Source organism: Dipodomys spectabilis, unplaced genomic scaffold, assembly GCF_019054845.1.
Source record: "Dipodomys spectabilis isolate Male_0828 unplaced genomic scaffold, ASM1905484v1 ptg000092l, whole genome shotgun sequence".
NCBI classification, from domain to species: Eukaryota; Metazoa; Chordata; class Mammalia; order Rodentia; family Heteromyidae; genus Dipodomys; species Dipodomys spectabilis.
The window spans coordinates 7,445,193-7,458,866 of NW_024870769.1; the positions used below are offsets into that span (position 1 = coordinate 7,445,193).

General features: G+C 39.3%; 1 protein-coding gene across 1 annotated transcript in view; it reads left to right on the forward strand.

Annotated features, from left to right (window-relative positions):
* Nucleotides 1-13,674, forward strand: part of Chn2 (chimerin 2) — a 328,228-nt gene that overhangs the window by 266,755 nt on the left and 47,799 nt on the right. The gene's annotated exons all lie outside the window — the stretch shown is intronic.

Consider the following 13,674-nt stretch of genomic DNA (forward strand, 5'->3'; position numbering starts at 1 on the left):
ATATATCAGATTGCTGGGCCAACATCACAGCAATGAGAAATGGTGCACGTGTAATAAGCAGGAGACATTTCAATCAAATCAAAATATTTATCAAATGGATGTCGCCTGTCAAGCTTCTCGCGTCCCTCAAGCCCTTGGCTGAATGAAAGTCTGCTTTCAGTTGGGTAAACACTGACTGAGATAAGGCATTTGATGCTGGCTTTTTTTTTTTTTTTTTTTTTTTGCCGATCTCATTCTCCAAGGTTCTTTTTACTATTGATCCAGTTGTGTGACAGAATATCAGAATTCAGAAACAGGTGCAGTGCTCAGAATATGAAATTCAACCAGTTAAGAACATTGTGCCCTTGAACTTGACAGTGATTCCTTCACAAAGAAGTCTCTGGTGCCTTCGAATTAGGTTACACCCTTTCATGTGGGTTCAGGTTTTCTCAGGAATTCCAAGGTGCTCTTTCTCATATCAATGCTCCTTGGCAGGAGCGCAGAGGGTCAGGGGGTCAGCCTCTCCTCCACAAAAGACTTGGATAGGCTCAGGTTCACACAGCTTTTTTTTTAAAAAAATTCTCAAATGTCTTTTCTGAGACGGATAGGTTTTGTTGAAGAACCATCAGATTCTTCTCCCCTGTATTATGATTATTTCCCACTAATCTGCCACTGAATTTCCTTCTCTCACTGTCTTCCCTCCTGTGGTTTCCCATGTCGTTTAGACTTTTCTTTTTCCACTGAGAGGCATGCAACCTGAGAGAAATCAGGGTGAGATCATGGTGACAAGTGCTTTGAGTCTTTCCCAGGTCACCTCCTCTTCAGTTTCACAGGTGAGACCACATCTCTAGCTACAGATAGAGCCTTGATTGCCTCAAGCCACAATACAACATCTATCTGATAGATTGTGCAGTTGTGTTGACAATAAACTTCCATCTTTATGAGTCTGAAACCCTGATGTCTATTGCTTCTGTCTTAAAATTGGGGTCACCTTTCCCTAGAAGGAAATTTCCCTAGTAGGAAATGCCTACTTACAGGCATCTGTCTGTCATTCCTCTATGTCTGCAGTCTCTAGAACATGCCTGAAGCCAAGACTCTCCTTCTCACCTGAGAAGTCTTCACTTCTCCTCTTCCCTGGGCTGGATCATAGGGTTATGCTGGGGTATAAAAATTGCATGCTTGAAAATGGGACAATGAAGCTGGCTTAGATTGGTTTGGAAGTAGACGGAGAAGAGGGAGTATGACAAGAAGTGAACAGGTTAAAATGAAACCTTTAGTACAACTAATTGATGCTAAGAAAATAGTAAACACACACATACACACACACACACACACACACACACACACACACACACACACACGAAGGTCTTCTGAGGTGAGTTAGAAACTCTAGGAGCTGACTCAGCCTCCCCAGGACAGCCTGTTGCAGAAGTAGGATCTCTGCTGTCCACATTTGTCTTTCCTCCTTGTTATGCCAGGCTCAGGTAGTCAGTGAAGAAGGAACTTCCAGCAAACCTACTAGTGGTAGGAGAAGCTTCTAGAAAATTTCCCATCCTTACCACTCAAATTCAGGCAGCCAATGAGATAGCAAGCAGCAGAGGCAGAGGAGGACAGAATGCAGAGTTTAGAATACAATTGGCAAAATCCCCTGTCTACTACATTCCTCCTACCAACTTCTGCTCTTCTGCAACTAAGGCAATAGCCACACTCTCATTGTGACCTTTAGTGTTTCATTGAAGCAAAGTTCCCTTATCATATGCACATTGTAATCAAATATACATATATGTATATATGTATGGCACACACACACACACACACACACACACACACACACACACACACACACATATATCTTTTTAAAATGTTGATGAATGGCTTCCTGTAGCCAGCATCCTGATTTAATTTATTTGGGGATATCATTAGATATCTGATTTTTTAAAGCTCCCTGTGAAACTGTAGTATACAACAAAGTTTAAGAACCACTGCATAATTCACAGGTAATTCCTAGCATTCATGTTGGTGCTGTTGGAGAGAGAACAAAGGCGGCCTTCTGGGAGACAAATTTATTTATTTGGGAGAAAAAAATGTATTGCATTTATTGAGCATATTTATTGTCATGGCCTGAGCTGGTGCCTTCCTGTGTATGACCTAGATTAACCTCACAAGAGTCCCTACAGGGCCATCCTAAAGGCAAAAATGCTCTTGTGATTGAAGTGCAACTGCCTGTACCTTATATTCTATAGTTGTCTGCTGTCAGGTTTCTCCTCAGACAAAGAATGTTTCACATCTGCTGAGAGAGTGTGGGTTTTAAAATCTAAGGATCTACAGGCGAGTGTTGAAGAAGGCCAAGATCTGAAGTGCTCCTCCCATCTATATTAAACTAAAATAGTGTATATGAACTTTGGAGCCACTATTGTTTTATATTTTGTGGCCTCAGGCACTCTACTACTGAGCTACTGTCCCAAGTATGGTGTGATCTCTTACTCTCTTGTCATCATCATTGGCAGTGGCACAATGCACAGTACACTGCTTAGGGATAATTATTGAAAATGGCTGTCAGCTTGTCAATATTATAAAGGGACTCTCCTTAAAGTCCCTGTGTGTTTATTTTCCCACAATTTTTTAATTTTTATTATTTTTTATTGTGAAAATACTGTACAGAGGGGTTACAATTACATGGGCAAGATAATGAGTACATTTCTTATCAAGCATTGTAGCCTCCTCCTTTGTTTCCCCTTCCCATCCCTTCCCATCCTCCCCCTGCCCCTTCACACAATCCTCCCCGCCCCCCCCCCCCACCAAAGTCGTTTTCAACATAACGACTTGTACATCTCATTGTTGCAATGGGTCCACCTGTATCCCTATTTAAATGACTTGTTTTTCCCCTTCCCCTCCACAAATTATACCGACATCAAATACAGTGAAAGCAAGGGTTATACTGTGGGAGAAGGATATACAAAGCAACAAAGAAATAATCTTGTAAATGTGTTAGAAACAATCGCATGAAAGAAAAAAAAACATTTGAATACATATCTTAGGGTTCATTTCCCTAACATCACCTTATCTGTCTTTTTCTGCTTGACTCAGACATATACTAGATATTGCAAATAAGGGAAACCATGGGATCTATGTTTCTTTGGGCCTGGCTTACTTAATATAATATTTTCGAAGTCTTTCCATTTCCTAACAAATGGGGCAATGTCATTCTTTCTGATGGAGGCATAGAATTCCATTGTCCCACAATTTTTTTTTTTTGCCTAATTAGGTGCAGGGATTCTTTTAAAGTATGATGTTTCTTTTTATGTACTGAGAAAGCATTAGCTCTGGTTCTAGTCCTGCCCAGCTACACTGAGCATTTGTACCTGAGTCACATGCTTTCCTTCAAGGCTAAGAATGACTTACTTTAAATCATCTTGCTATCAGGGCTTTTGTTAAGAGTATTGGTAGTTCTTTAGATTCCAAAATTTCTGTGACTTGTGATCAAAGTAAGAAAATACCTTGCACATACCAAATCACTTCCTCAGGCCCCAGTTTCCTTATCTATAAGATGAGAAGTTGCATAGATAGCTACTTAAAAACAGGAAATAGCCTCCTGCCGCTGTGTTGGTAAATGATTTAATCTGTTTTGTGTTGATGAATTAATGATAATTATTGATTCTGCTTCTCATGTGCAGTAACTAAAACCATATTCCTTCCTCTGTGTTTCTAGCCAAAATAATAAACTGCAGAGAAAATAGGTTTTAAGCAGCCTATCAATTATGTATTTCCAAGGAATTAGCCCTTAGTTTACTAGTTTATATATTTACTCATTCAGAATGTTGTAAAATTCTCCATACTACGCTAAAGATTTAGACATGGTGAGGAGCAATTTAGAATTTAGGGTCATTGGAGCCAAAAGAAAATACATTCAGCTGGGTGCTGGTAACTCACACCTGCAATATCAGCTATTCAAGAGGATGTGATCTAAGGATAGCAGTTTGAAGCCAGCCTAAGCCAAAAGGTCCACAATATTCTTATCTCCAATTAACCAGCAGAAACTCAGAAGTGGATGTCTGACTCAAGTGGTAGAACTCCAGCTTTGAGTGATAAAGCCAAGCAAAAGCTCCAGGTTCTGAGTTCAAGCTCCAATACCAGCACAAAATCAAAATAATGAAGAAAGAAAAAACAAATTCAGACTAGCTTTACCAACACAGACATAAGGGAAAGAAACTTCCTGGAGAAATGTCGGGAGGTCTAAGGAACAGGAAAGGATGATAGTGGTGAAAAAGATGAACAAAAAAGGATAATAAATGAAAGGGAATATACTCTGGGGACTCCTGAGTTTACAACTGTGGCCTCAGCTGACTAGAACTCCATACACACAAACATATACACTCAACATTTATTCTATATAATAAGCCAAAGAATATGTATGGTTTCCAGTGATATGCCAGATATGAAGATTTGCTAAAGACTAAGAAGGACTTTATGTCTGAAACCCAGTGATGATGAACAACAATGCCTTGCATGTATCAAACTCCCTAGCTGTAAATACTTCTCCTAGTCTAAGAATTACCTTGGGTTAAAAAATGTGACCAGATCTGATTTGATTCTGGATGTCCGTACCCTAATATAGATCCTTACCCTTAGATGTTTACTTGATGCTGTTCTGACTTATTGATTGATTGGTTGGTTGGGCAAATGAATGTGTGGATGGCTGAATAGGTGTGTAGATGGGTAGGTGGATGGGTGGGTGGATGGATGGATAGAGAGGAAATAAAGTGTGTAGGGTAGTCATTGATACATATAATAACTTGTAGCCATATATTTCTATTGCATAAGCATAAAATCTCTCATTTTCGTGTACTGAACCATTTCTGTATGTTCATTTTAGCCAGGTAGACTATATTATTACTGCACATGGAAAAATGCTTTTGTCATAATAGAAAAAAAGATACCCATTGTTGCACATATGTTTTGTTTGTACAGAGAAAAAAAATGGGCGTGCAATCTACAAATCATTTTGTCACTATATGTAAGAGGGCTAAGTATCAGTCCTTAAACATATAATTTGACATAAACCAAATCATAAACAGATGTACTTGTTTCTCATTAATTTTTCACTTTGGAGTGGACAACAACAAAACTTGATTTGGATAATGTTGCTGAATACTGAATCACTTCAAAAATATATTGTATTATGGCTACTGTTTCCACTGAATCAGAAATGCAATGGGGATATCCTGTGCCTGCTCTATCTTCTTTGAAGTCTTGTCTGGGAGACAAAAGAATAAGGGGCTTGATCTCTGGGGATTAGAGTCACTGTGGGTACTTAGGAGGATAGAACTTGCACACTGACCTCTGCTGGACTTCAAGCAGAGTTCCTATGTGAGGGATATTTTTGTGCAGTTCATACATTCCCCAAACATGGTGTCTGAACTTCTAATATGACCACTCTTGGCTTTAGTGCAAGGATTCAAAGAAAAATAAACAGAATAAGCTTCGTTATCTTTTGTGACCAACCAACCTCTGGTGTCACATAACATCACTCCCATCACCTTTGATTGGAGAAGTGTGTAAAATAGTTCCACAGCCATTTTTTAAGTCTTACCTCCCTAATTTTTAGAAACTAAATCCCAAATCTGATAAGAAGTCAGTCTTAAGTCATTTAAACACCCTTTGAGCATCACTGCATTGACATGTACTATTTGCTTTTTGTCGGGGATTTGATCTCCCTCTTCCTCTTACATTTAGAATATGCTGACAACATGGTGACAAGGAACTCTACCCTCCTTTACTGAATTCAAAGCTTATCTCAGATGTGCTAATTTTGAGAGAGAAACCCTTGGCACCAGCTGGACTAGTAGCAGGAGCTTTGATAATATGGCTACAAAACCTGCGTTAGGAAACCAGGCAAAACTATAAGAGGGTAATAGCCTGCAGCCAGGCAAGCCTGCCCAAAGCAGCCACCTACAGCCAAGTGCCCTGCCCCTTGCTCTAATTCCTCCAATTAGCATCCTTCTCCTTCAGATCTTGGCTGCTAGCAGTCATGCTCTGGCCAGATTGCAACATTTTCTGGAAAGACTCGGAGCCAGTGGGAAACGAGGGAAAAGAGTTTCCTGTGGATTCAGATTGTTTAAGACATGCCACTTGGGGCTGTGAAAAACTATTTCTTAGTCTCATCACAGGGTTTTGGTCAATAAGGTGGGTCCCATGCCAGGACTTTGGGTCAAGACCCAGAGATTTGGGTCACTGACACCACATTGTTGATGAGGTCAAAATCTGGAATCCTAGGGTTCAAAATGACACTTTGCTCTGTCCAGCAAGACATCAGAGCAACCCAAAGGAACCTACAAGAACCCGAGATGTTTTCCAGTTCTGCTGATATACAGCCTGGGACCAAATGCCACAGGTGGTCCATCCTGTCCTCCTACCTAAAATGGAAATACCTAAAGTGCCCTTGTGCTTCTTTGACTCATGTTACCTTGTCCACTAGCCTTGATTGACTTCCCTATGGGAAAACAAGGATGAGGATAACCATCTCCAATCTTTCCAATGTCACCTGGGACCAACTGGCAGAACCAATCCTAGTCAGTCTTCTTGTGTGCGATTGTTTCAAATACACCAAGACCTTTAGCTAAGTTTGCTAACAACCATAACTCATCTTTAGTGAACCCTTACTGTGCTCTCCATTAGAAACTATGTGTATTACCAGTTTAAATCAGTACAACAATCCTGAAGTTAGGTGCCAAATTTCCCAAATGCTACTAGTTAGTATTTATTTACATGTTTTTATGTGGTTAAGACAGGTAAATCTGGAAATAGTTCTAAACAGTGATATAAATGGAAGTTCTGCACAACAATTGGTATTTGTAGAATTTCCAGACTAGATTATTATAGGAAAACAAAAAGTGGTTAAGGGAAAAAAATTTGAAGCAGGTCAGCACTAAATATTGTCCTATGAATAGTCTAAAAAGCATTTGGAAATAGGTAGAGTCTAAACCATCCTGGTGGGATTTAGGATGATTATCTTTGAAAATGTTTATTTATGATATACTCAGGGTGTGTGGTGACTCATGAAAGTAGCTATGGTTCATTCTTGGGAATGTGACATTTACTTCAAAACCCTTTAACAAGCCTATGACAGCATCCCAAGAGCAAGGAGCCTCATGTGCTTCTAATAGCCAGTCATACACACGACATAAGAAACTCAGTGAGGATGTTAAGCCCGGGACGTGTCCCAGCTGAGAGACACCTTCTCAAAGAGGATGGGAGCCCTTTTCCTGAGCACAGACCTAGACAGAGCCCAGGACCAAAGCCACCAGCCATCCTGACATTCCAGGACCTGTGGAAACTATAATCTCTTCGTTTCCTAAATTTGCCTCTGAAAGCACATCCTTTTTGCCTTTTCTCCTTCCAATATTATTAGAATATTTGGGGATGAAGTCCACGTTTGAAGGGTTTATACATTTTTAATGCAACCTCATACTAATTCCACCACATGCCTCTAAATAGTGAACTGGTTGTGATTAAAATACTTCCAGAATCTTAGCTTACTAATCATTTGATCAAATTAGAATAACCATGTGATTGGGAATTATGACAGATCAGAAAGAACTATTTTTCTTTATGTCGCAAAGTAAAGGTAGTCTGAAATTCAACACCTTTCTCACACTAAGCCTACTTTTAAAACAACTCCTACACAATCATAAAAGTTAGTTTATTCATTAAATTGTATATGTATATACACACATGTGAAATGGTGCTAAATGTGAATCTGAGCAATATCCAACTTAAAACTTGAATTGCCCCTTATAAATTAAAATGCTCTTCATTGTGAAATCTACAATTATTATACATATTTAACAAAGAAAATGAGCCCTAAAGTTCACCCAGCTGAAAAGAAAGGGTAAAGCTAGAATTTTAACCCAGACAGACAGCCCAACTCCAGAGTGTTTACTGTTAACAAAGAATACTTAGCACACAAAACCTTTTGCCATTTTTAGAATTTAATTGCCATTTCTATGACCATGATAAGCACAAAGCATTTTCAACTGAAATAGAAATAGCACATAGCCAACTACACATTACCTTCATACCAAACTCTTTAGGAGATTGCTGGAAACATTTGGTAATAGATACAAAATTTAAAACAGAGTTGTGTTATTATTATAAAAGAGAATCCAGAAACAGAACTATAAAACTCTGAGTTATTTAAAATGCCTTCAAAATTATTATTGAAATATCACAAAAAGCTAAAACTCTCTCAGCTTTATTATAATTGAGATGTGATTTTATGGGTCTGGATAACCCTATTTGGAAAAAAATTCATATTATACAAATACAATGTTTACTATCTGGTTTTTATATCTTCTACCTTTTACAAACATATATGGCTCTTATAGTAGATCTTCAGTTACTGTGGCTTAAGATTAAAATGTCTACAGGGATTTAACCTAATATATAAATATATTTTATATATATTTATATAAAATGTATTATGTATTTATATATTTAACCTATATATCCTTTAGGTTATATATATTTAGGTTAATATATATTCATCTGGAGGCAGAATCACATGAAGTTCAATAGTATGAACTCTAGAAGCAGCTGATTCTGGATTCAAGTCTCCGTTCTTTGATCAGACAGTGAGAGCTTCATTAGCCTCTATTATCTCATTTGTGAAATGGGTAGTGCTCCCTGTGCCATGGGATTGTTGTGTAGATTAAATGGAAATACAGTAAATGTGCTGGGTAGGATATGTACACAGTAGTTATTAAGAGGGGTTGTTGCCAAAATGATTCTAACGTTTTGTTTTAAGTGGTGGGGTCATGCGTGGAGACACATAGCTTCAAAGAGAACATGATGTCTTCAAAGAATGGCTCCTGGGTTGAGAGCCTTGTAAGAGCACTGGGGAGTAAAAAGGCACAGCTTGTGCAGTAGAGTGAGTTGTATGCCACACCTAAATAATTTTCGAATCTAGAGAGCTGTGGTGCCCCACCCCCACCCTCGAGACAGAATGTGAACCAGACTCTTCACTCAAAATTTGGTTTGCCGATGGTATTGATGATGAGAAAATACCCAAAGGAAATGTAAAGCTATATGGTTCACCTAATGAAGCTTTCTGGGGAAGTGAGGAAAGAGCAGACTTCCATGCAGATCCCAAACTGGATAAGGCATGGCAGGAGAAACATGAGACTTAGGGCTCCATGATGATTGGGAGGTGGATCCAAGTAATAGTTTCACACCAGCCACAGCTGCAAGGTTTGAATAGTCGACCAGCATCAGGGACAGAATGCCCTGGCCCTCTTTATTGACTGGAAAGCTGCCAGCTGCCACACACACTAAGAATAGAATCAGGCCCTTTATTCCATGAGCTCTGGTTTTATGGTGGCCAAAGGGAACCCCAGTGGCTTTCTTCCTTTCTGAAAAAGAAAGTCAGTCTTTATCGATTCCCCTCTCACCACAACTGTTGGTCTTGCTCTCTGCCTCATGGCTCTCCTCCTGTGCTCTCTCACAAAGCACCTGCAGTCAGGATTTTCTGCATTGCACCTTGCAAACTGTTCATTTTTATGTTGCTAGAGCCTATTGTCATTCCCATCCTTTATAGTCCCTGTTAAACCTACCTGGTATCTCAACAGCAAGAACCACAGTTGATCATCTTTCCCCATGGCTTCTAGGATGACAAATTTTCCTTCTGTTCTTTTTTGCCTTGTTCTTTCCAATTTCTTGACCTCTTAGTAATGAAATCAGTCCTGCGTTTCTATTGTTCTTTGTCTGTACTCACTCTTTTTTTTTAATGTTTTTTTATTGTGAAAATACCATACAGAGGGGTTACAATCACATGAGCAAGGTAATGAGTACATTTCTTATCAAGCATTGTTGCCTCCTCCTTTGTTTTTCCTCTACCATCCCTGCCTTCCCATCTCCACGACTACACCTCCCCTCCCCCGCCAAAGTTGTAAAGTTCTTTTTTCGACATAGCATCTTGTACATTTCATTGTTGCAATGGGTCCACCTGTATCCCTATTTAAACAATTTGTTTTTTTCCCTTCCCCTCCCCAAATTATACCAACATCAAATACAGTGAAAACAGGGGTTATACCGTGGGGGAGGGACATACAAAGCAACAAAAAAATCACCTTATAAATATGTTAGAAATAATAGCAAGAAAGAAAAAACCAGTTCCATACCAGTAATAACACTATCCTCCCTTCCCTAGAGCTCCAGGGTCCTATACCTGATTGCTGTTGTGGAACACACCTATAATCTCAGCTAGTGGGGTAGCTAAGATCATAGTATATATTAATATACTCAAACTGGGGGCCTGAAGTTCCCCCACTACTGTCCTTTCCTGAGTTTTCATCTCTTTAGTGGAAACTATTTAGCTACTCAAGCCCAGAACCAAGCTGTTATTCTGGAGTTCTTGAGTACTTGAGATCCAATTTGACAGTAATATCCAAAATCTTACTGTTCCCTCTAGGTTATCAGGATGACTCACCCCATGACTCCTGCTAAATGTCATTGTTCCTAAATGTCATCCTTCTGTGGTACACTTCTTGACCTCCCTGGTTTAAATGTAACCTCGCTCACCAACTTTCACTGTCCTGTTGCTTTGTACTTTCATTCTTATTATTATTATTATTGTGAAAATACCATACAGAGGGGTTACAATTACATGGGCAAGATAGTGAGTACATTTCTTATCAAGCTTAGCACTCATCACTTTCTAAAATAATAATTGTTTTTTGTTTTGTTTTTGTTTTTTGTCAGTCATGGGGCTTGAACTCTGTCCCTCAGCTCTTCAGCTCAAGGCTAGCACTCTACCACTTGAGCTATAGTGCCATTTCTAAAATAATTCTTAAGATGCTTATTAGCATCTTGTTTTTACTTCCTACCTTCCAAGAGGACAGACATCTTTCTCACCTACTTATTGAGGTTTTTCACTGTCCTAACACAATTAGTGATATATAATACATGTGTGATAAATTATTTGCTGGAGGAAGGAGTGAGGAAGGAAGGGAAGGAAGGAAGAAAGGAAGGAAGAAAGGAAGGAAGGAAGGAAGGAAGAAAGGAAGGAAGGAAGGAAGGAAATAATAAGTAAAAAATATAATTTTCTTGTTTATAAAAAGAATCAAGCCAGGCATTAGTTAGTGCCTCACACTGTAATCCCAGTTATTCAAGAGGCTGAGTTGTGAGGATTGCAGTTTTAAGCCAGCCTGGAGAGAAAAGGCTGTGAGAATCTTTTCTACAATAAAGTTTCAGCTTCTCAGAAAAAGCTGAAAGTGGTGATGTGGCTCAAGTGGTAGAGTGCTAGCCCTGAGCAAAGGAAGCTCAGAACAGAGCTCAGGCCTTGAGATCAAGCTCCGGGACCAGCAGGAAGGTGGGGGGGGGGGGGGGGGAGAATCAAGAGGGATGCGTGAGGCTGAGAGAATTGGGTGAGAATGATAACTGGGGTGGCATTGATCAAGAGGTATTATTCTCATAAACTGAAATGTTGAATTGTAATCTTTTTGTACAACCACTTAAAAACAATAAAAATTAAAGAGAAGAAAAAGAATCAAGGATGCTGTGTGTAGTGGCACACACTCTTAATCCTAGTTATTCAGGTAGCAAAGATCAGGAGATGCAATTCCAGGCCAGCACAGGCAAAATGTTAGCAAGACCCCATCTCAATCAATATGCTGGGTATGGTGCCTACAAAAAGTTACTAAAACAGAAAGGGCCAAGGTTGTGATTTAAGTCATTGAACATCTGCCTAATTAGTATGAGGCCCTGAGTGTGTGTGTGTGTGTGTGTGTGTGTGTGTGTGTGTGTGTGTGTGTGTGTGAAAGAGAGAGAGAGAGAGAGAGAGAGAGAGAGAGAGAGAGAGAGAGGGGTGGGGGGAGAGAGAACACTCTAAGGTCGAATTGAATGTGGTCATTTCAGTCCAAACTGTCTCTCCCTGTGACATTCACACTTGGTGATCAGCGTGACTCTTTCTTCCCAGAGCAGCAGTGGCTGTGGAGGAGCTGTGTCATCATACATATTCTGTTCCTTACAAGAAGGGACGTGCTTGGTGTTAGGTTGTTCTTCCAAACAGACAAATATGAAGTTCAGCTGTAGAGTCTGAAAATCTCCGTCTGTACTCGGTCAGGAGCCCAGAGATAAACTTAGCTTCTATATTCACAGTTCTGAGCTCTCAGATCTCCCCAGAAGCTATATTGAGCAGTATCAGCTGCACAGCTGCAAATAGCATCAAGGGCTATTTTGTGTAGACTATTGTTCACTGTACAAAGCACAGTAGTAGGTCGAAGACATTTATTTTTTTATATTTTTGAAAAACTGTTCAATAGTCCTCTCTGTTATTTACAACCTGGGGTGATTTATGTTGCTTTGAGGTTTTGCTTCCTACAAAGGCCCACCTTATTCCACCTGCTTACTAGGTAAGCCAGTGGGAAGTAGTTTGGAGGCTACTATTGGGGGCATTCTTCAGAAGTGTACAAATTGTCATACTATAGCATGACAAGAAAATGAACTCTGGCAAATATGTGACCTCCAGAAGAGATTTATCAGAATCAATTGTGAACAGCAATATCCAGGAGGGAGCAAGGGTTAGTGGAATACATACTCCTGGGTTCTACTCCACAGCTGGTAAACATAAACCAGAAATTTGAGTATCATGATTTTTGTAATAAGTCATGTGGGGCACTTCTTTGGTTCATCAGAAGACACTGACAGACAATAAAAATACAAACCAAAGGAGATGAATTAGGAAAGTGAAGAGGATGACATAGAGGAGGAGAAAAACAGCTTTGAATTTAGTAATAATGACTTCTCCCTTACATTTTACCTGTTTCATTTTTTCCTTTTTATTATTGTGCTCAAGTAGTTATACAAAGAAGTTGCCATTTAACAAAGCAGTTTATGAATACAAGATATCTTGATCAACATCACCCTTTCAACGTTCTCACTCATCCCGCCCTATTCACCCTTCCCTCACTTTTCTTAATTTTGTAGGATATGCATTGAATTTTTGACTGTCTTCTTCCTGCTTTTCCTCTTCCTTCATCTACCCTTTTCCCTTTGACCCCATGACATCCCTTTCAAGTACCTACTTCATGGTGTTTTATTTTGCTGAACTTTGATTTTGTCTAAGGAATTACATTATTTGAGGTCTCCCTTGAATCTACCATATTTCAATTGATACATTTGTATACACTTGCACATCACCCAACAAATTTCCCAAAAGCCCATTTAAGGAAGTCAAATAAATGTTGCATTCTCTTAAAGAAAAATTGGGGCTAGGAATGTGGCTTAATGGTAAGAGTGCTTGCCTAGCATTCATGAAGTCCTGGGCTCGATTCCTCATACCCAATAGACAGAAAAGACCGGAAGTGGCACTGTGGCTCGAGGGCTATCGTTGCGCAAAAGAAGCCGAGGGACAGTACCCATACTGCCCAGGCAGATCAAGCCCTAGGACTGGCAAAAGAAAGAAAAAAAATTTAAAAATTTAAGTTCAATAGTTAAGAAATGTGGCTGGGGCTTTTAGGGTTCTCATTTAATAATAATACTATGGGTAAAATAAAAAATATGTTATCTACATAACAAACTCATGCAAAGAAAAACAACAAATTGTAAGCTACAATTGCACGATAAAACATATGAGATGCCTAATGTGCCCTAAATTTTTGTCTGTGATGTGAACTATCTGTTTTTACATTAAAGCAGTTT